Source organism: Triticum aestivum, chromosome 5A, assembly GCF_018294505.1.
Source record: "Triticum aestivum cultivar Chinese Spring chromosome 5A, IWGSC CS RefSeq v2.1, whole genome shotgun sequence".
Classification (NCBI taxonomy): domain Eukaryota; kingdom Viridiplantae; phylum Streptophyta; class Magnoliopsida; order Poales; family Poaceae; genus Triticum; species Triticum aestivum.
This window is the reverse complement of record NC_057806.1, coordinates 152,483,406-152,507,298: the sequence shown is the minus strand read 5'-3', so window position 1 is coordinate 152,507,298 and position 23,893 is coordinate 152,483,406.

Below are 23,893 nucleotides of genomic sequence, written 5' to 3'. Positions count from 1 at the left end.
ACCATCCCCCCTTGGCGAGCCTTCATCGGAGCGTATTCGACAGAGATCCATTCCAACATGGTCGGTCGATGCAGCTCCTCCTCTCGCTCCCCTAGCCCCAAGCCCGGAGATTGGGAGAGATGTTCTGTCCCTCACGACAAATTAGTGATGCTTCAGGCCAAGGGATTCCTTCCCCCAGCATTCATGGTCCCGGTTCGAGCCGGGCTCGCCACCTATAATGGCGGAGAGCAAGCGGAGAGCCTTCCCAATCCCTCCAAGGGAGAGCGGGTATGCCTTGTCCCTTATTTGGTAAGAGGGCTCGGATTCCAATTTATCTGTTTCTCCGGGGGCTCCTGGAGTTCTATGGCCTCCAGTTGCACAACCTTACGCCTGCCTCCATATTGCATATCGCGGGCTTCGTAGCCCTTTGCGAGCTATTTTTGGGCTGTGAGGCCCATTTCGCGTTATGGAAGAAGTTGTTCTGCCTGGTGCCCCGTTCTCAGGGGGGGCTAATATATCAAGTGGGCGGAGCCGAAGTGTGGCGTATTGCCAGGACCGGATATCTATCCAGAACCCCAAAGAAGACGTCCGAAGACTGGCCTTCAGAATGGTTTTATATAGAAGACGTCCCCCTCCTGGACCCTATTCGGATCAGCCTCCCTGAGTTCAACAACGCCCCTTTAAAGAAGCGCCGGAGCTGGCGTCCACGGAGCCCCCAGGAGGAAGATGACCGGGACGTTCTTTACCTGATGAGCCGGATAAGTTTTTTAGCTCGATCCGGATTGACCATGATCGAGGTCATGGCCACATGCATCATGCGGGGGGTGCAGCCAGTTCAGTATAGAGGCCACCCCATGTGGGATTTCAACGGGGAGGATGACGCCACCCGCTGCGGCCGTAAAGGTCCGAAATCGGTTGCTGATCTAACAAAGATCTTATCCACTTTGTACAAGGGAGAAGAGGAGGAATTCCTCCTTGTCAACCCGCAGGGCGGATTTTCCATGTACAATCCTCCGAGCTGGGTAAGCAGACTCTTTTTCTTGCCCATCTGTTTCATATTCCCATAGTTAAGTATTCAGTCTAGCGATTTTATCGCAGGAGTTGCGCCAGGCCGTAAGGGAGATAAACAGCCCTCCTCCACAACCCGAAGACCCGGAGCAGCCCCTTGACCCGGCCTCCCAAGAGGATCCGGACATATCTGTGAAGTTGATTGATGGGGTATTTTACCAATCGAGCGATGACAACGCCTTGGTGGCCATTACGGCCGATTACCCTGGGACACTTCCAGCCTCACAGGTGACTGAGACCGAAGTCCCAGCACTTCAAAAAGGGATCCGTCCTTGCGTGTTTATTGATCTCCGTATAACAGCCGTGTTTTGCAGGGGAGGTCCTCGAGGCAGAAGGCCGAGCCTGTGGCAACCAGCCAACAGGGGGGCACGAGGCCGGCGGGCTGAAAAGACCCGCAGTCTGGATTGAGACACCGGCGAAGCGGTACGGCGCGCCGTCTTTATTGCAAGCCATTATTCTCAGAGGCATACTGACGCCCATGCCTTCTTTTTCAGGAAAAAGAGTGCTCGCCGGACTATACCTGGAGAGGCTGCCAATCGCGCCTCCACAAGCCAGGCTCCAAGGCCGGATTCGGAGGTGGGAACGAATACAAGGCGTGCGTCGGGTGCTCCTCTGGCAAAGGATGCGGATAAACTGTCCGCCACCCATTCCAAGGTGGAAAGTGCCATGAACCACAGGCGTCGCCGGACTGTTCTTCGTGACGTTTGTTTCTCCCAAGAGGCATTGGATGCCTTCAACTCGAGAGACGCGCACCTCCGTGCCGCTCAAAGTGGTCTAGCCAGAGCTACGAAGCAGTATGTAAAAGACATACGGGTGAGAAAATTTGATGATTATATATATCAGTAGCCCCTGAGACTTGAAACAGTTAGGATAACTGATTTAAGGATCATTTGTTATGCAGGTTCTTACAGAAAAGAATACTCAACTATCCCAGGAGCTGGAAGAGTGCAAAGCCCAACTTCAGGCCGCACTGGCCGCAGCAGGGGAGCCCAAAGAGACCCCCTCTAGTAACGTATCTTTTGAATGATAAGTATCATATACAATGCGGCGTATATGCGGATCTGATGATAAAATTGCAGATGACGCTGGAGTAAATCCGGAGAAGCAACAGGTTATACGCCAGCTAAAGGCCGGCGAGAACGTGCTTACGAGGGTGAGGCAGGAGAAAAATGATCTCCAAGATGCCAACACCAAGCTGGGCGTGGAACTACAAGATGTTCGCGCCCAACTGTCGGACTATGTTAAGGAGAATCGGCGGCTTCGACGCGGCATATTTAGTAAGTGCTTGAACGAACTTTGAAAGAGAGTTCGGCGAGGAAGCTAGCTGACAGAGTTATGTCTGTAGGTATGTTAACAGGTCATCCTGCTGAGGAAATGCCCGGTTCAATGGGTGACCTTCTTCCCGAGCTCTCACAGCTGCACGAACGAGTTCGGCAGGTGATGCAAAGCGTCGCCCAGGCCTTGTGGCCATCCGTCTCCATACCCGAAGGCCTTGGAGAGCTTGCAGAAAAGCTAAAGGGAGCGCGGTGGCGCTTCCGATTATGGAAGATATCGGCCTGCCGTCAGGGCGCCAGGGAAGCCTGGGCGATGGTGAAGACACGTTACACAAAGGCTGACCCGAACCACATGGCCGAAGTCGGACTTGTCGGGCCCGATGGGAAGGAGATCCCTGTGAGCTTAGTGTATGGCCAAGTAGAATTGGCTGCAAAGTATTCCCAACAGGACTGTAGACTAGACAGCCTATTGGATGGTATTGAAGAGGAATTCAACCAGTCAAATTGACTATGTAATTTTAAAGTGACATGTATAATGCCTTCTAGCCGGATTGTAGATCGTTTGTCGTGGCGGACCTTTTCGCTTCAACCTCGGGACCCGACAGTCCGGAGTGTATCCGAATACCCTCTCGGTTATGTAAGAACCGGGGCATGCGTGGAGACCAGGCGTAGGGGTCATTAGTGCTTTATCAGACAAGTGCCCAACTAGTTATGTTATATTACATGGGTAGTAAGAAACATCTTCCAGGGAGAATAGTTCCGTTAAGGGTTCCTTTCCCTGGGTAAGCATGCCCTAAAGTGCATGTCCGGACTGCGATAAGAAGCGCAGAAAAAGCATCTGGGGGCAGATATGGATAATAATAAAAGTCATCTTTTGTTCACCGACCGAATATTCCCTTAAGAACGCTAGCTTTCGGCTTCACCCAGTCTGAGGTACACGTCCGGCTGACCCGGCGGTAACAATCGCAGAGGTGCTCCCCTTATGCCCTAGCCGAATTAATGGGAATGTAGGGCATAAATACAAGAGCCAGGCAACCCAGCTTGGCCAAAACTTAAGTCATATCGATGCATATAATGGTGAAAAAAGGTACATGTGGAAGTATAACACATGTGTTGGGCGTGAGGCCTAGGTAAATAATTTAAGCTTTTGTGAAAGAAGCCCCCAGGTATGGAGAGTGCGGCTAGCACATTTGTAATGTGCGAGTGAGGCACAAGGTGACCCTTGAAGTCCTAAAAAACAAAAGAAAGAAAGGGAAACAAGACAGATGATGCATATGCAGAAAATGGACAAAGGGAGGTGACTAACATAGAGTCCGGTGCTAGGCGTAGAATCTTTGAAGCCTGGCTGCATTCCATGGGTTCGGCTCGAGTCGACTAGTCGATGCATCCCGCAGTTGGTACGCTCCACCGGTCAGAACTTGGTCAATAATGAAGGGACCTTCCCATTTGGGCTCGAGCTTGGTCTTCTTCTTATCCGGCAGCCGAACTAGTTCGCCAACGTTATAAGTTTTGGTCCGTACTTCTTTGCTTTGGTATCTGTGGGCCTGTTGCTGGTAAAATGCGGAACGGGCTTTGGCTACGTCGCGCTCTTCCTCCAAGGTGTCCAGACTGTCCTGCCGATCAAGCTCGGCTTCTCTCTCTTCATACATGCGCACTCGAGGTGATTCATGAATTATGTCACAGGGCAGGACTGCCTCTACGCCGTACACCATAAAAAATGGTGTATATCCGGTACTACGATTTGCCGTGGTCCGCAGCCCCCAGAGTACGGAGTCGAGATCCTCTACCCAGTGCATGTCAGACTCCGTTAAGGAGCGTACTAATCTGGGTTTAATGCCGCTCATTATAAGACCATTTGCTCGTTCGACTTGACCGTTGGTTTGTGGGTGATAGACTGAAGCATAGTCGAGCTTGATACCCATTTTGCTGCACCAGAGTTTTACCTCGTCGGCCGTGAAGTTCATGCCATTATCATTGATGATGCTGTGGGGGACGCCGTAACGGTGTACAACCCCGGATATGAAATCTATCACCGGTCCGGATTCGGCTGTTTTAACCGGTTTAGCCTCTATCCATTTGGTGAATTTATCCACCATGACCAATAAGTATTTTTTCTTGTGGGTTCCCCCTTTAAGGGGTCCAACCATGTCAAGCCCCCAGATCACGAAGGGCCATGTAATGGGGATTGTTTGGAGGGCGGTGGGTGGCATATGGCTTTGATTTGCAAATAGCTGGCAACCGACGCAACGTTGGACCAAGTCCTGTGCGTCTGCCCGGGCCGTTGGCCAATAGAATCCTGTACGGAAGGCCTTGCTTACAAGAGCCCGGGCTGCGGCGTGATGACCGCCGAGTCCGGCGTGAATTTCTGCCAAAAGGTTCCGCCCTTCCTCTTCGGAGATGCACCTTTGAAGGACTCCGGTAGCGCTTTTTTTGTACAATTCTCCCTCATGGACCCTGTAGGCCTTGGATCGCCGCACTATGCAGCGTGCCTCATTTTGGTCCTCCGGGAGTTCCTGTCTAGTTAGGTAGGCCAGGAATGGTTCTGTCCACGGGGCAATAATGGCCATTATTTCGTGGGCTGATTGTGTTATTTCGGTGGCGGAGCCTCCGATTGTGTCAAAGAGTTCGGTGTCGGGTATTTTGGCCAGGTTCGGACTATTGTTACCGGTGTCCCCTTCCCATGCTATGGATGGCTTGAAGAGCCTTTCCAGAAATATGTTGGGAGGGACCGCGTCGCGTTTTGCGCCGATGCGGGCGAGGATATCCGCCGCCTGATTGTTTTCCCGAGCCACATGGTGAAATTCGAGCCCCTCGAACCAAGCTGATATTTTTAGGACGGCATTGCGATAAGCTGCCATTTTCGTATCCTTAGCATCAAAGTCTCCATTTATTTGGGATATTGCAAGGTTCGAATCCCCGCGCACCTCTAGGCGTTGAATTCCCATGGATACTGCCACCCGGAGACCATGTAGAAGGGCCTCATATTCGGCGACGTTGTTGGAGTCCGTATACACTATCTGTAGTACGTATTGGACGGTGTCTCCTGTTGGGGACGTCAAAACGACGCCAGCCCCCAGACCAGCCAACATTTTGGAGTCGTCGAAGTGCATGATCCAGTTTGAATATGTGTCGTACTCTTTAGGGAGTTCGGCTTCCGTCCACTCAGCGATGAAGTCAGCCAAAACTTGCGACTTAATAGCTCGCCGTGGCTTGTAAGTTATGTCAAACGAGAGGAGCTCAATGGCCCATTTGGCAATCCGGCCCGTCGCATCGCGGTTGTTTATAATATCGTTAAGTGGTACTTCCGAGGCTACCGTTATCGAACACTCTTGAAAGTAGTGTCGCAGCTTCCGGGATGCCATAAATACCGCGTACGCTATCTTTTGATAATGCGGGTACCGTGATTTGCATGGAGTAAGGACAGTGGACACATAGTAAACCGGCTTTTGAAGGGGGAATTTGTGTCCGTCCACTTCTCGCTCGACGACGAGCACTGCGCTTACTACTTGATGAGTTGCCGCAATGTATAATAGCATTGGTTCGCCAATGTTTGGCGCGGCCAGGACTGGGTTTGTTGCCAATATGGCTTTTATTTCGTTGAGTCCGGCCGAGGCGGCATCCGTCCACTCGAAGTGTTCGGTGCGCCGGAGGAGGCGATAAAGGGGTAATGCCTTTTCTCCCAAGCGGGAGATAAAGCGGCTTAGAGCCGCCACGCATCCAGTCAATTTTTGTATTTGTTTGAGGTCTGTTGGGGTAGCCAACTGTGACAACGCTCGGATTTTGGCCGGATTAGCTTCAATACCTCTACTGGAGACAATGAATCCCAGGAGCTTTCCGGCTGGTACGCCGAAAACGCATTTTTCCGGATTGAGCTTGATGTCATATGTTCGGAGGTTGTCGAATGTGAGCCTCAAGTCGTCTACTAGAGTTTCGACATGCTTGGTTTTAACGACCACGTCATCCACATATGCCTCCACTGTTTTGCCGATCTGGTTTGCCAGACATGTCTGAATCATGCGCTGATATGTTGCGCCGGCGTTTTTGAGCCCGAAGGGCATTGTGTTGAAGCAGAATGGGCCGTATGGTGTGATGAATGCCGTTGCGGCTTGGTCTGGCTCCGCCATTTTAATTTGATGGTAGCCGGAGTATGCGTCGAGGAAACACAATGAATCGTGTCCTGCGGTAGCATCGATGATTTGATCGATGCGGGGGAGGGGGAAGGGATCCTTTGGGCAGGCCTTGTTAAGGTCCTTAAAATCGACGCACAAGCGCCAGGATTTGTCCTTCTTTGGTACCATCACCAGGTTTGCTAGCCAGTCCGGATGTTTTATGTCTCTGATGAATCCGGCCTCCAATAGCTTGGCTAGTTCCTCTCCCATGGCTTGTCTCTTAGGCTCGGAGAAACGTCGAAGAGCCTGCTTGACTGGCTTGAATCCTTTTAGGATATTTAGGCTGTGCTCAGCCAGCCTGCGTGGGATTCCTGGCATGTCTGAAGGGTGCCAGGCAAAAATGTCCCAGTTCTCGCGTAGGAACTCTCGCAGTGCGGCGTCGACATCAGGGTTTAATTGTGCCCCGATGGAAGCTGTTTTTGTAGGGTCCGTTGGATGGACTTGGAATTTGACTATTTCGTCCGCCGGTTTAAAGGAGGTGGACTTGGATCTTTTATCGAGTATCACATCGTCCCTGTTCACCATGGAGCGCAGCGCAGTTAGTTCCTCGGCCGCTAGGGCTTCGGATAGTGCCTCGAGGGCCAGTGCGGCTGTCTTATTTTCGGCGCGGAGTGCTATGTCCGGATCACTAGCAAGAGTGATGATTCCGTTGGGCCCGGGCATTTTGAGCTTCATGTACCCGTAATGGGGTATGGCTTGGAAGATTGTAAACGCCTCCCGCCCTAGTAGAGCGTGGTATCCGCTGCTGAACGGGGCCACTTGGAATGTAATTTCTTCGGACCTGTAATTATCCGGCGTGCCGAATACCACATCTAGTGTGATTTTCCCAGCACAGCGTGCTTCCCGACTGGGGATGATTCCTCTAAAGGTTGTGCTACTTTGCTCAATGCGGCTCCAGTCTATTTCCATCTTTTGAAGAGTTTCCTCATAGATGAGGTTTAATCCGCTGCCGCCGTCCATGAGTACCTTGGTGAGTCGAAAGCCGTCCACGATTGGACTGAGGACCAGTGCGGCTGGTGCTCGGGCTGTTCGGAATTTGGGTTCGTCACTGGCATTGAAGGTAATAGCCGTGTCACTCCAAGGATTTATTTCTGCTATGTGGCAGATTTCGGCCATGCTGCGGAGTGTTCGCTTGCGTCTATTATTTGACGCGAAGGTCTCAAAGACCGTTAACACCGTATTGTTGTCCACGGGATGGTGCTCTGTGGTTTTTGGGAGGAGTAGATCCTCACCACTTTTGGCCACCTGCCGGAGTATCCAACATGCTCTAAGGCTGTGCGTTGGTATTGCATCCGCTGTACTATGAATTTTGCAGGGTCCGTTGAGCCATCCCTCCAGTACGGTTCCTTGCCCCGTAGAGGGCTTTTGCTTTTTGGTAGTTAACCCAGGTGTATTGTGATAATGCACCCTTTTATTTCGGACTGGGTTTGTATTCAGGGCCGGATTATCCCAAAATTTTATTTCGGTTTTCCAGGCGCTTTCCATCGCACAGTACTTTCGTACTATGGACACCAAGTCGGCAAAGCGTGTAATTTCACGGCGACTTATGGCGTTGAGGATTCCCTTGTCCGTGCAATTATTGCAGAAGAATGAAATTGCGTCTTCCTCGCGGCAGTCCTTTATCCTGTTCATGACCAGGAGGAATCTGGCCCAGTAATGGTGTACTGTTTCTTCGGGCTCTTGCCTAATTTGGGATAGATCGCATATGTTTGGGTGGGTGGGTGGAATTGAATCCGAATCCTCACCCAATCTGAGACTCAGGGGCCAAGGAGTTTCCGAACTCGAAGTTTGGATTCTTGGATGTTTTCCGATAAATCTAGCCCGCTGCCTGATTCTAGGTTCAGGCCTTGAGTGACGTCCTCCCCTCCGCGGGTATCCGGCTTGGAGGGATCGGGAATCCGGACATAGCTAGTCCTTAAGATAGATGAAGGGGTGCCGCATTGTTCCTCCACCACTGCAACGTGATGGGTGACTTGGGGAGAGTTGATCTCTCTTAGATCGGGTTTACGCCCAATCTGATTGTTGTCTGTAGCGACTCCCAGGGCGGCGATGCTATCCAAGAGCTCATTCAGGGAAGAGAGCTCCATTGGATCTAACTGCTCGGCGAGTTCCGAGTTGACGTGAAGATTGCTTTCGATGACCCGAGAAGTCATCATCGTCGGCGCAGCGGCCGAACAGGCGGTCATAAGAAAGCCACCTAGCCAAAGAGTTTGGCTGATAGCCAAAGCTCCCTTAGCAATAGTGCCGTCTTTAAAGACGGGATGGGACATCCTTCCTGGTGGCGACGGCATAGAGGAACTCTCAATGAAAGCACCAATGTTGGTGTCAAAACCGACGGATCTTGGGTAGGGGGTCCCGAACTGTGCGTCTAGGCCGGATGGTTACAGGAGGCAGGGGACACGATGTTTTACCCAGGTTCGGGCCCTCTTGTTGGAGGTAAAACCCTACATCCTGCTTGATTGATATTGATGATATGGGTATTACAAGAGTAGATCTACCACGAGATCAGAAAGGCTAAACCCTAGAAGCTAGCCTATGGTATGATTGTATGTTATGGTTGTTCTACGGACTAAAACCCTCCTGTTTATATAGACACCAGAGAGGGTTAGGGTTACACAAGGTCGGTTACAAAGGAGGAGATATCCATATTCGTATTGCCTAGCTTGCCTTCCACGCCAAGTAGAGTCCCATCCAGACATGAGACGAAGTCTTCAATCTTGTATCTTCATAGTCTAAGAGTCTGGCCAATGGAGATAGTCCGGTTGTCCGGAGACCCCCTAATCCAGGACTCCCTCAGGGGGCCAACCATCTGTGCCGATGTCCTTTGTCCAACCAGAGGCACCGGAAAACTTGCTAGAAGCGCTTCACAACGCTTCCATCGATGAAGAACACCGCACTATCATGAGTGCGATGGTCAAGAAGGTTCAGTCCGCCAAAAACGGACTGACCAAAGCTTGCGCCAGCCTCCTAACAGGCTTTGAGGTAAGCATTCAAAAAATAAAAGTATTACCGCATAGATAGTAGCCCCTGATGCTCTGTTCAGCGTCCACGAAGAAAAGCTGAATAGATTATCAAATGATAACTCAGGAGTCTAATTAGAGTATGTGTATGTGTATGTGCAGGCTTCCCTGGTGGCCGCTGCCGCACGTACTGCGGAGGTCTCTGCGCTGAAGGAGGCCCTGAAGCGGTCCAGGGACGAGCTCGGCCTTACCAAGGGGCAGCTCGAAGAGAGCAAAGGTAAGATATACCCCAGTTTATATAGTTAAAAAGAAGTTCGGTGTAAAGTAATAGGATCATCATGAATTTTTCAGGGGCCACGACCGAGGTGGAGACCCTGAGGAAGGCATTATCCGCGGTCGAAGACAAAGCAGCCAAAGAACGCATTGAACGAGAGAAACAAGAAGCCCGAGTGGGCGAGGTGCAGCAAGAGCTCGAGGCTCTCGCCAAAAAGCACGAGTCCTTGGAGCTTGACTCCAAGACGCGAGAGTCCGAGCTCGCGTAGGCGCTTGAAAGCGTCCAGGGCACCAAGGCCGAAGCCCACAAGGCCCTCCAGGAGATTGATGCTGTGAAGAAGATAGCAGCGGGTAAGGCATTCAATATGCAAAGCAAGCATGTGACGGAGACTTTCCTTTTTCTTACCCGAGTTCGGAGCTCTCCAGGAGCGTTTGAAAATCTTCCCTGCAGTGTGCTGGATGCCGCGGAGTTTTACCTGGCTAAGGAGGGGAGCTCAACGGAGAAGTTGTTCTGGTCTCAGTATACTGGGACCGAACACCCCGTGTCCTTGAGCCACCAGATGAAGCAGTTGGTCGAACTTCACAAGGCGGCCAAATAGGCCATGAGGGGCCTTATAGTCCGGATGTGGCCTGGTGAGCCCCTGTCCGGCAGCTACTTCGGTCTGGTGAGGCGGCTGGTGGAAGCCTGCCCACGGCTTGAGGTCATCAAGCGGTCCGTCTGCATCGAAGGTGCGCGCAAAGCTTTTGCCCGGGCGAAGGCGCACTGGGCGAAGCTGGACGCTGTGAAGCTTGTGAAGGAGGGGCCGCCGGAGGGAAAGGAGCATCGCTGCACCGAGAATTACTATGAGAGCGTCCTGAAGGGCTCCCGCTTAGTGGCATATGAGTGTGCCAAGGATGTAATTTTTGAATGAACATGCCCATGTGATCCTGTAATATGAAACGAGTTCTTTTGCGCCATGTGACGCTTTCTTAATTTAAAATATTACCTTCTGTGCAACCGTTTATAAAATCTGAGAGTTGGCCAGTCGTCGGCTTTTGCCCCCATGTAACTAGTACTGGGGTGTTCGGGGTAAATCTGAACACTATTTACCCCAATTTTGGGTCCTTCAAGGGAGGTGCTCAGCGCAACGAACCAGGCAATCGGACTATAATGCTTTATCACTCCCACTTAGCCATAGACGTCTATGATTTTAAATTTTTGGCGAAGCCCCTGGTATTCGGAGGGCCGAATTTGGGGCGCTATACACGCCTAAGCCGGACAAGGCCGACTCCTCGCCCGAAGCAGAAAAAGTCTTTAAGGACTTGAGACCTCTCGAATAGTGACCAGTCTCTTGCCTTATCATGATACTCAGTTTTTGGCTTTCTCTACTGAGGTGCTCGTCCGGAAGAACCGGGACACAATCGCAGTAGTTCTCCCACCGCTACCTTAGCCGATATAGCGGAACGTAAGGTACCAAAGCATGGGAGCCGGGCAACCCAACATTTGACCCAAGACATGATTCGGAGTTGATGCATATAATGCTATAAGTTCGGGGTGCCACACTATCGAAAGTGTTCGGACTTCTTGCGCCGTATTATGGGGTAAACGAGAGCCCCTGGCGTACTGACCGTACCCGAGCACGCAGGTGCGGGATGTTGTAAATGGACATATAAGAGAAAGAGAAAAACTTAAATAATGCAATGACAGATTAATAATATGCATTATTATTTGAATAATACGTCGAAGCATACTGGTACAAGTTGTGCAATAAGCATAAAGTAGGGCAATTCGAAATGTCCTATCCCAAGGCAAGCTACGCATAAATAGTGAAAAGCGTGTATATCAAGTATTACTAGAGACCACCTGGCGGTTCCCGTGTTCATCGTAGCTTCTTGCCGCCTTGGTTGTTGCTTCCGGAATGTGTCCGGCAATCGGACTGCCGGAAAGGGCTTCCGAAGAGTTAGGCCCTGAAAGAGAAAAGGAATGTCAAAGGATATACAGCCCCTGGTGTGGTTAAGCCATAATGCGGGGTGTGTCCTGATTGTGGCCCCGCCTATGTCCATGGTATTTTCAATGCGTAATTATGTACGCGCGGCACGAATTTCGTCGTTGCACTGGGACTGGGACGGGGGCCGGATTGCTAGGCGAGTGCAGATCGCGTCAGGCGATCCTGTTGCAGATTGTTCCAGACTCGCTTGAAGGTGTCCGGGGGCTGTAACGCCGAATGAGTGGTCTGCCTGAACAGGCTGCTTTGTGCCTCTGCTGCAAGGGCCGCAGTGTGCTCTTCCGTACGGAGCGAGCGTTCTGTGTTTCCATTTACTATTATGACCCCGCGGGGCCCTGGCATCTTGAGCTTGAGGTATGTGTAATGCGGCACTGCATTGAATTTTGCAAATGATGTCCGTCTGAGCAGTGCATGATAGCAACTTCGAAACGGGACGATGTCGAAGATTAACTCTTCACTTCGGAAGTTATCCGGTGATCCGAAGACCACTTCCAGTGTGATTGAGCCTGTGCAATGGGCCTCTACACCTGGGATGGCGCCTTTAAAGGTGGTTTTGCTGGGTTTGATCCTTGAGGGATCGATACGCATTTTTCGCACTGTATCCTGGTAAAGCAGGTTCAGGCTGCTGCTGCCATCCATAAGGACTTGAGTGAGGTGAAATCTGTCAATGATGGGGTCTAGGACCAGTGCGGCGAATCAGCCATGACGGATGCTAGTGGGGTGGTCCCTGCGATCGAAGGTGATCGGACAAGCAGAGCATGGGTTGAACTTCGGGGCGACGGGCTCCATCGCGTAGACGTCCCTTAGTGCATGCTTCTGCTCCCTTTTGGGAATGTGGGTTGCGTATATCATGTTCATTGTCTTCACTTGTGGGGGAAACCCCTTCTGTCCTCCTGCATTCGGCGGTCGGGGCTCCTCCTCGTCATCGCTATGCAGCCCCTTGTCCTTGTTTTCAGCATTTAATTTGCCGGCCTGCTTGAACACTCAGCATTCTCTGTTAGTGTGATTGGCTAGCTTGTCAGGGGTGCCGTGGATTTGACACTAGCGATCCAGTATGCGATCCAGACTGGACGGAGCCGGAGTATTTATTTTGAATGGCTTTTTCCGCTGATCGGATCTAGAGCCTTTGAATCCGGCATTGACTGCCGTATCTTGGTGTTATCGCCGTTATTGCGATGCTTTGGTCTATTACGACGCTGCCTACCGTTAACGTCTTTGGTATCCGAGGTATCCGGATTCCTTGATGTGTTGTTGCTACGAGCCAGCCAGCTGTCCTCGCCCACGCAAAAGCGGGTCATGAGTGTTGTGAGGGCTGCCATAGATTTCGGCTTCTCCTGGCTGAGGTGGCGGGCGAGCCACTCATCGCGGATGTTATGCTTGAATGCTGCTAGGGCTTGTGCATCTGGACAGTCTACAATTTGAATTTTCTTAGTCAGGAACCGTGTCCAAAATTGTCTGGCCGATTCCCCTGGCTGTTGGGTTATGTGTCTCAAGTCATCAGCATCCGATGGCCACACATAAGTGCCCTGGAAGTTGTCAAGAAATGCATCTTCCAAATCCTCCCAACTGCCAACGGAATCTGCTGGCAAGCTATTCATCCAATGCCGAGCTGGTCCTTTGAGTTTTAGTGGGAGGTACTTGATGGCATGTAGATCGTCACCGCGAGCCATGTGGATGTGAAGGAGGAAATCCTCAATCCATACAGCGGGATCTGTTGTGCCGTCGTATGATTCGATATTTACGGGTTTGAAACCCTCCGTGAATTCATGATTGATAACTTCATCAGTGAAGCATAGGGGGTGTGCGGCGCCTATGTGCCGGGCTATATCCCGACGTAGTTCGTATGAGTCTTGTCTGCTGTATTCGTCCCAGCCGGATTTACTCTTGGTGTATCCGGCGCGACAATCATCGTCCCGTGTGGGCGCACGTGTTCGTGTCCCGTATATTGACCTTGCGATTTTTTCCTTACTGTCCAAGATGTCTCACAGGTCCTCTGTGTTGTCTCGGGCCTTAGTATCTTTGACTGAGTGGCGACGGGGTGCGGTCTAAACTTTAGGATGAAACTTCTCTCTGGCTCGGCCACGTAGTGGCCGGTCAGCCGCATCGTACACTGGTGAATGAGGTTTCAATGCTTCCTCCTCGAGGTGACGTAGCAACCTGCATTTTGGGTAACTCTTGGACGGGCGCTCGAGTTCATGCTCCTTGGCGACAAGGACTTCGGTCCATCTGTCTGCTAGCAAGTCTTGATCAGCTTGAAGTTGTTGATGTTTCTTCTTTAGGCTACTTGCCGTGGCCATAAGCCGGTGCTTGAAGTGCTCTTGCTCGATGGGGTCCCTAGGCACGATAAACTCGTCGTCGCCGAGGCTCACCTCGTCTTCGGAGAGAGGCATGTAATTGTCCTCCTCCGGTTCTCCATCTGCTGCCTACTCTGGAGGGCTAGCTTGTCCGTCCTCTAGCTCTGCACCGTGTTGGAGGGGATTGTTGTTGTCTTCGGCGCTATCCGGAGTGTTATTATCTCCTGTGTCGGTATCACTGCTCTTGCTATGGCGGGACTTGGAGCGGCGCCGCTAACGTCGGTGCTTGGGTTGCTTCTTGCAGGGGTCATCCTCCGCTGTCTTGTCGCCATTGGCTTCTTTGGGGGTGTCCACCATGTATATATATCATATGATGAGGTGGTGGTCCAGTGCCCTGAGGGCGGTGGATCATGTTCGTCTCCGGCTTTGTCGTCCGTACCGTCGAAGTCTTCGGAGCCGAAGTCGAGCATGTCGGTTAAGTCGTCGACAGTGGCTGCTAAGTGGGTGGTGGGTGGGCAGCGAATTTCTTCGTCGTCCGCATCCCATTCTAGCCGAACATAGTTCGGCCAAGGTTCTCCTGACAGGGAGAGAGACCTTAATGAATTTAGCACATCCCCGAAGGGTGAGTGCTGAAAGATGTCCGTGGAGGTGAACTCCATGATCGGCACCCAGTCGGACTCGACGGGTACGAACATGAGCGGCTCGGAGTTCGTGGCCGGAGATGAATCCAGTGGTTCGGCGACACGGCTCTCGTAAGGGGTGAAGTCAGTATCAGGCTCTATCGCCAGTGAGGTTGCAGCCTTCATGGCGGGGTCCATACCTCCGCTCTTGGATGGCGCGACTTGCTCCGGATTAAAGGTCGGAGTAGCTGCGGATGCGATCTCCCGAAGACTGTCTGACGGTAGAGTTACGTCTTGCTCGTCATGACTGCGCGGCGCGTCCGGCATGGGCTCGAATCCGTCGAAGATCAAGTCTCCGCGGATATCGGCCATGTAGTTCAAGTTTCCAAATCTGACCTGATGGCTAGGGGCGTAGCTCTCAATCTGCTCCAGATGGCCAAGCGAATTGGCCCGCGGTGCAAAGCCGCCGAATATGAAGATTTGTCCGAGGAGGAAAGCTTCACCCTGGACCGCATCGCTAGCGATGATCGAAGGAGCCATCAAGCCTTATGGTGACGACACAGTGGAACTCTCAATGAAAGCACCAATGTCGGTGTCAAAACCGGCGGATCTCAGGTAGGGGGTCCCGAACTGTGCGTCTAAGGCGGATGGTAACAGGAGGCAGGGGACACGATGTTTACCCAGGTTCGGGCCCTCTTGATGGAGGTAAAACCCTACATCTTGCTTGATTGTTCTTGATGATATGAGTATTACAAGAGTTGATCTACCACGAGATCAGAGAGGCTAAACCCTAGAAGCTAGCCTATGGTATGATTGTATCTTGTCCTACGGACTAAAACCCTCCGGTTTATATAGACACCGGAGGGGGCTAGGGTTACACAAGGTCAGTTACAAAGGAGGAGATATACATATCCGTATTGCCTAGCTTGCCTTCCACGCCAAGTAGAGTCCCATCCGGACACGGGACGAAGTCTTCAATCTTGTATCTTCATAGTCCAACAGTCCGGCCAAAGGATATAGTCCGGCTGTCCGGAGACCCCCTAATCCAGGACTCCCTCATTCCCCCTCTCTCTTCTCAGTCCAACCACACACTTTACCTCGTTCGCCTAACCCCTCTTCGCTCAGTGCATCGACCCCTCGCGCGTGTCCGAAACTTACCCGAACCCGACCCGGACAGTCGTCACCGACGGGTCCGGATCCTCCCCTAACATCTATAAACCATCTTCGTTTTTTTATTTGGACTCCCTAGCTATTTTTTCACGATTGTCTGATTGCGATCGGAGGGACGAGGTAGCCCCTAACCTAAATTCGTCAGTATATATTCGTCCACTCCTAGTCCATTTTGGACAACCCTAAAATTCTTCCCTTGTCCCGTCGCGCCACCGCCACTAGCTCCACCTGGTCGCACCTCTCGGGATCCCCTCCCTCGATCCCGCCGCCTCCTTGCAAAATTCCTTGATCCAGATCCACCAACCACCGATCCATCCATCCGGCATCGCCGGATAGAGATCCAACGGCCACCAGGCGGCCCGCGGCAGAGCCTCTCGCTCCCTCCTCGATGCAGATCGAGAGGAGCTCGCCCGAGCTTCACCTCCAAGACCCCGCGCCGCCGAGGAGCCGCCTCGTCGCCGGAGATGAATTCCCCGCCGTGCCCTGCTCCCTTCCTTCCCCACCTGCTCTCTCTTATCTCTCTCTCACGCTACTCTCTCTCTCTCTTTTGTCTTCGCAGCGCCGCCATGGAGGCCCTAGCTCCAACCCGTAGCAGCAGCACTGCCGGAGTCGACATCACCTTGCCTCCCTGCATAAACCTGCTGCTGCCGCCAAGTTCCCCGCCGCAGTCGCGAGTCCCTTGCCATCGGCCTTCCCTGCGACCTTGCCTCCTCTGCTTTGCTCAACGAGGACGACCCAAAAGTTCCCAGCCTACTTTTCCTGCTGCCGTCACCGTTCCCTGCCATGGACGCGTCCCACTCCCCGGCAGCTTGCGGCGACCGTGCTAAACGTCACCGGCCACCTCCAGCTCCGGCCACTGGGACCCGAGCCACGCCGGATCCTCGTCGTGGCTCCCGCCGGCCCTCCTCCTTGCCTTGTTCGCCCACTTGCGTCCCTGCCAACTCCCTCTGTCGCCTAATTCTGCAACCCTGGAGTGCCGCCGTCCGTTCCCGGTCTCCTGTCGTTGCACCGTCGTCGCCGGATGAGCATCGCCCCCAAGTCCTGCGGCCATCGCCCCTGCTACCTCTACATCAAACTGTAGCTCGCAAGTCCCGCTGCCGCCTGCTTCCTCTCGTTAGATATGAACGAGCACTCGCAGGCGCGTTGACCAGCGCCAGCGCGTGGGTCGTGCCCAGCTCCGCTGTCGAGCCGGCCCAGCCTCTCCAAGACCCAAGGCCCAGCCCCTCTGCTGCACCGCGCATCAGGCCCAGCGCTAGGCCTCCTCTATTTCCGAACGGGCCAAGCCCATGGGTGAGGAGCCCAACAGCCCCTCTCCTATGCTCCTATCGGGCCTGCCAGATTCAGCCCGATATCTGTTTTTTTTCAGTTCTGCGATTTAGTTATTATTCCAGAGATAGCAGTTTGTAGAAAAACCCTTCTAGTTCATGCATTTAATTACTCCACAACCGTGCATCGGAATTAAACAAACTTAATATGTAAAGTGCTTATAATTTTGTGTAGATTAATAATTTCCAACTTTCATGCATGTTAAAAATGTTTAAAAGGTTGTTTGTGTAATTTTGCTCATATGCCATGTTAAAATGATTTTTCATAACTAATTAACCGTAGCTCGGATTTTAATAATCTTTATATGTAAATGGGGTAGAATCTTGCCTAGTTTAACATGGTGGCATTGCTTTGCATGTTTAACAACTCTAAAATATGGTTTAGGGCAGAACAGTACCAAACCTTAAAATATGCACATGAGGAGTTTTCCGGACTTGTTGTTGTTGTTCCGGCCTCATTTAAACTTGCCTAGATAGATAGTTTTCTTTCGCTTCACCTCTTGCCATGCTAACCAACATTTAATTTTGATGGGTACCTAAACGAGAGAGAACTAAATAAGTCACATGGTGTTTCGTCAATATGCAACGGAGTTGCATATTGAGCTCCACTAAATTTGTAGGATTGTTTTGTGCATTTTTCCATGCCATGTTTCATTAACCGGACATGCATCATACTTGGGTGTGTATCATGCCATGTTTATGTGATGGTTGTTTACTATGTTGTTTGCTTCTTTCTCGTGTTGCTTCTTTGGGTTAGTTCCGATAACGTCGCTTTTGTGAGGATCCGTTTGACTACGTCCATTTGTCTTCTTCATGGACTCGTTCTTCTTCCTTGCAGGATCTCAGGCAAGATGGCCATACCCTCAAAATCACTTCTATCTTTGCTTGCTAGTTGCTCGCTCTTTTGCTATGCCGCGATACCTACCACTTGCTATATCATGCCTCCCATATTGCCATGTCAAACCTCTAACCCACCTTGTCCTAGCAAACCGTTGTTTGGCTATGTTACCGCTTTGCTCAGCCCCTCTTATAGCGTTGTTAGTTGCAGGTGAAGATGGAGTTTGTTCCATGTTTGGAACATGGATATTGTTGGGATATCACTATATATATTGTTTAATTAATGCATCTATATACTTGGTAAAGGGTGGAAGGCTCGGCCTTACGCCTGGTGTTTTGTTCCACTCTTGCTGCCCTAGTTTCCGTCATACCGGTGTTATGTTCCTTGATTTTGTGTTCCTTACATGGTTGGGTGTTATGGGGACCCCTTGACAGTTCGCTTTGAATAAAACTCCTCCAGCAAGGCCCAACCTTGGTTTTACCATTTGCCTAACCACCACCTACTTTTCCCTTGGGAGTCGCGCTCCCGAGGGTCATCTTTATTTTAAACCCCCCCCCCCGGGGCCAGTGCTTCTCTAAGTGTTGGTCCGAAATAGAGCCACTTACAGCGCCACCTCGGGGAAACTTGAGGGTTGGTTTTAGTTGTACGTAGTGTTCATCCGGTGTTGCCCTGAGAACAAGATATGTGCAGCTCCTATCGGGATGTCGGCGCATCGGGCGGTCTTGCTGGTCTTGTTTTACCATTGTCGAAATGTCTTGTAACCGGGATTCCAAGTCTGATCGGGTCTTCCTAGGAGAAGGAATATCCTTCGTTGACCATGAGAGCTTGTGATGGGCTAAGTTGGGACACCCCTGCAGGGTTTTGAACTTTTGAAAGCCGTGCCCGCGGTTATGGGCAGATGGGAATTTGTTAATATCCGGTTGTAGAGAACTTGACACTTAATTTAATTAAAATGCATCAACCGCGTGTGTAGCCGTGATGGTCTCTTCTCGGCGGAGTCCGGGAAGTGAACACGGTTCTTGTGTTATGCTTGAACGTAAGTAGTTTCAAGATCACTTCTTGATCACTTCTAGTTTACGACTGTGCATTGCTTCTCTTCTCGCTCTTATTTGCGTATGTTAGCCACCATATATGCTTAGTGCTTGCTGCAGCTCCACCTCACTACCCTTTCCTACCCATAAGCTTAAATAGTCTTGATCTCGCGGGTGTGAGATTGCTGAGTCCTTGTGGCTCATAGATACTTTCAAACAGTTGCAGGTGCCGATGATACCAGTGCAAATGACGCAACCCAGCTCAAGTGGGAGCTCGATGAAGACCTTTTCGTTGTTGTGTTTTGTTTCCTTTTGATCAGTAGTGGAGCCTAGTTGGGGCGGTCGGGGATCTAGCATTAGGGGTGTTCTTCTTTTATTTTGGTTCCGTAGTCGGACCTTAATTGTATTCTGGATGATGTAATGCTATATTTATGTATTGTGTGAAGTGGCGATTGTAAGCCAACTCTTTATCCCTCTCTTATTCAGTACATGGGATGTGTAAAGATTACCCCTCTTGCGACATGCCTACTATGAGGTTATGCCTCTAAGTCGTGCTCCGACACGTGGGAGATATAGCTGCATCGTGGGTGTTACAAGTTGGTAATCAAAGTCTTCCCCAACTTAGGAGCCCCCCTGCTTGATTGAATCGCTGACGTTGTTGAGTCTAGAAGAAAATCTTTTGAATCTTAGGATTATATATATCGGGGAGTAGGATTCTTTTTACTCCTTAGTCCTTCGTCACTCTGGTGAGGCCTCCTGACATAGAAGTTTTGACTCTTCTCTCCTCAAATTTCACGAAAAAAATTAGGATCACGCGGGTATCTTGGAATCATTCCGATGGTTTTGTGACGAGAACATTGTTCTTTGTGCCTCCTGACATTTAGAGGTTGTGGCAGTGTCCCGGGGAGTCGAGCTCCGAGGTGTTGTCGTCACATTTTTATCGTTGCAGTTCTGGAATACCTGAGTTCGCCGACATCGAAAATCTCTTTTATGCAGTTGTTGGTGAGATAACCTCGACGCCACCCAGTACTGGGGTGGGAGTTCGGGAGTATTGCCATAACTCGTATAACGGATTCTTTTCGAAGGTTGAGGTAAATGATTTCTGAAGGTTTCTTGGTTATGTGTTGAAGGATGGATACAGCTGGATGTAGGTATTATTAGTTTGGGTGAGATATTATGCTTCCCCTTATCCCCAACACGTGATTGCATAACCAGAAAGTTTCGGGAGTTTATAAGTGGGAATTCAAGTAGCTCCTAGGATATCTTTCCGACAGATGCATGATATGAGATTGGGTTTCAACGTCTAGTGGTCCGCCCATCCACGGTTGGTTTTACAGTGGTCTCGTTGTGTCTTAAAGAGTCCTTGGCTATGCTCACTCGGGGACACTTCGTATGTCACGTGCACTGCCTTGTACATGATGGTGTTTTACGATCGAGCCCGTGTGGGCCCCACCATGAAAACTTCAGACAAAATCTCTATCATATGTTTGTTCCGGCTTATTTTGCAAGCCAATCCTTTGTTTTGTTTTGAGTTGTGGTATTCGAGTTGCGTCAATGTCAAGTGTTGATTCCATACCTTCCCCAAATGGTGTTCTCATACTCCTATGTGAATACCAATCCTTCATGATAATTGAGATTGTCATGTCAATCCTTTTCAACCGGTGTGTTTTCTCTTCACGATCATTTTAGCATCCGCAAGATCACCTCTCGGTTTTCCCAACGTTGTTCGTTTCATCCGTCCCCAAGTTGCCTTTGTTTTTCCCATGCTCCCACCCTTTTTCTTTAAGGACTCGGATTTCTTAATCAACTATCCATCTTATTGATGGGAAGCCTCTTCATTCCTTTCCGTCAATGTTCTTATCCGGTGATTCTCAAGAAGACACTAACGGAGCTTCAAGTTCAACATTCTTCGTTTCTTTTATCTTCTCCGGTGGATTCAAATCAAGTTTTTGGTGTTGATCATATTCCTTTATTTGTTTCAAATGCTTTTCCCTTGCCATTGCACCTCTTAATCATTCCACACTCGCTATTCTATTGTTCCGGAGTGCTGAAGATATCTCAGAAGATTCGTGTTTCCACTCTGCATTTGTTCAAGCTCTTTTGAGGATGTTATCTCATTCAAGCCATTTAATTCAACCGGTGCAATCTCTCTTTTCAAGCAATCTTTTCAACAGTGTTTGTTTTGAGTGGGCCCTAACCCACATGTTTTTTCCCAGGATCTTACCTGACTCTTCTATTTTCCCGGAGTTACTCTCAAATTCATTTCAAAGTTTGTCGTAAGGATAAATTTTCATCAGTCAATTTCCATCTCCAATATCACTTTCAAATTCTTTTCATCGTTGGCTCAACCTTTCTATTCGTCATCCCGGAGTATATCAACAATTCATGAAGGTGTTTCTCGTCGTCATTCTCGGATTTGAAGACCGAAGGAGATTTTCTCTCTCTCAATCCTGTCCATTCTCTCGATGATTCGTGATTCTAGCTTGATGCCATCCTCTCATAATTGGTTTTGATTGTGAGAATTCTTTTCACCTATCCGGAGCAATTTAAGATTCTTTTCAATTTGATTCTCCGAAGGCCACCATTTCGGGTTTATTCATACTCAGCTTTCAGCTTTTGTTCTCCAAATCTTACCGGTGCATCATTCAAGTTTCCTCTAATCAGATCGTGATCTCTTCGTTCTCATGTGTCTAAATTTCCTTCAAGTATCTTCATTTGTTTTCCAATTCTTCCCGGTGAATTGTGCCTTTGCTACGTTCATTTTCAATTCTTACAGTGGTTCGTTCAAGAGTTCTCTTCCTTGGTTATCATATCAATTCATTTGTTCTTTCCAATCATACTGGCAGTTCATTGAAGTCCTTCTCAAGTTTGCACTATATCTCTCTTAATCCTTTCTACGAGAATAAGTAGTATGCCAAATCCATTGCTTCTCATCAATTTAAATTGGTGAAGGATAAGCATAATGTAATTCTTATTCTTGTTTCATCCAAGTGATTAATTCCTTATTCTAGAGGTTCATCAAAATTCTTGATTTCAGTTGTTCTTCTTTCTTTCATGAGTTCCAAGTTTTCTTGGTTATATCATTTCAAAGCTTCACCTAATCATTGCAAGGCTTCTCCCGGAGTTCTTTTCAACTTTCCCTTTTCGTTTGATCATTCTTTTATTGCCGGAGTTCTTCACGAAGGCTCAACATGATGGCTTGCAAGGATACTCTTCATTCTTCAATTGTTCTTCAGGATTTCTCTCGAAGCTAAGATCCGCCAAGATATACTCTAAAATAAACGTGGTGCAAAACACATGCTTTGTTTTGAGGAGTTCAAGCCTTCTTCATCTTGCATTTCAAAGTGCAATTCTTTCTACCATATCTGTTGAGGTGGTGTTATGTCATTGTTGATAATTTCCATTCGTGTTTCATGATTCACAAGTTTTCAAGAGTGACATATCTAAATCCATCATTTTCTCTTTGCTCAAGACATCTTTTCAACCAATCTACCTCTTCATTGGAGTTATCCTGGGTTATATTTCACCTAAAGCTTTCCCTAAGGATTTTGCTATTTATGGTGGTTATAAACGACCCAAGTTCTTCATTTATCCTTCCGGTGAAATAAGCTTCTCGTCTTCTTGTTGTTATCAATCCAATCTATTGTTTCGTTAGTGGCAGAATTTCACCTCAAGAATTCGAGATGTTTACCATAAGCCCACAATAAGCTTACTATTTTCCTTGTTGGTTTTCCAACAACTCCGTTCGACTCTTCTCCTAAAGACGCTTTTTCAAGCTCTTTCAGACAGAAGATGTGGTTTTCTCCTCCGTTCTTTTGATTCCATTCTTACATTCATCCCGGAGGCATTGTATTGTTGCTATACTCACCAATCATCTCGTTTTGTAAAAGATCATGTTCTTTTCGTGCTTATCCTTTTAACCGGAGTGTCGTGCCCTCTTTTCAAGTTCTTCCCATTCTGTCAAGTTTTGTCTCTTTTCTCAACCGGAGCGTTGTCTGAAATCTTTATACCCATTGTGCCATTTTTTTCAATAGTTCCGGTGGTAGTGTGTTGTTGATTTCATCAAGTATCCTCTCATCTTGTCAAAATCTTGTTCTATTCCTTCCATTTTCAGTCGGAGTGCTGTCCAAATTATATCATTCTTATTCCTTCTCTATCTTGTATTAACCAGAGTGTTGCGTCTATCATTCCTCTTCTAACCAGACTCTCATTCAAGTGCTTTCATTTTGCCAAGATCATATTCCTTACCTTCTTTATCCAACCGGAGTGTTGTCGTAATTGATCCTTATCGTTCCTTGTACATCTCGTTTTAATCGGAGTGCTCGCATGTACTTCTTGTCCATTGCAACCCTTTTTCTTATGTCTTTCAACCTACAAGGTTCTCGTATGTTCCTTGTTCCCTTTTCTAACAGAGTGTTTTTCAACTTTGTTCATCTTCGTTGTATTCTTTCTTTCAATTTGTTCAACCTCGCAAGGTTCTTTGGTTTCACTCATTTGTCAAAGAAGCAACTTAGTTTTTACCTCTCCTCTTCCTTTTACGTTTCCCTCCGGTGCCATCCTAGATCTCGGGGCGAGATCCTCTTGTAGTGCTGGAGTGTTGTGACGCCCCGAGACCATTGCGCCAGGTGTCTTCTAGTTATTCGCTGTCTTTGCCATGTCATTTGCTTGCGTGTTGCATCTTGCCATGTCATCATGTGCATTGCATCATCATGTTTTCAAAACTTGCATCCGCCCGGGTCTCCCCGTTCCTTCCGTTGTCCGTTCTGAGCCCAGACACACTTGCACGTGCCCGCGGCATGTCCGAAATATTATTTTATAACTGGCCGGAAAATGTTCTCAGAATGGGTTGAAAGTAGCATGTGGTGTTGTTATGTTGTAGGTAGGCCGCCTGTCAAGTTTCATCGCAT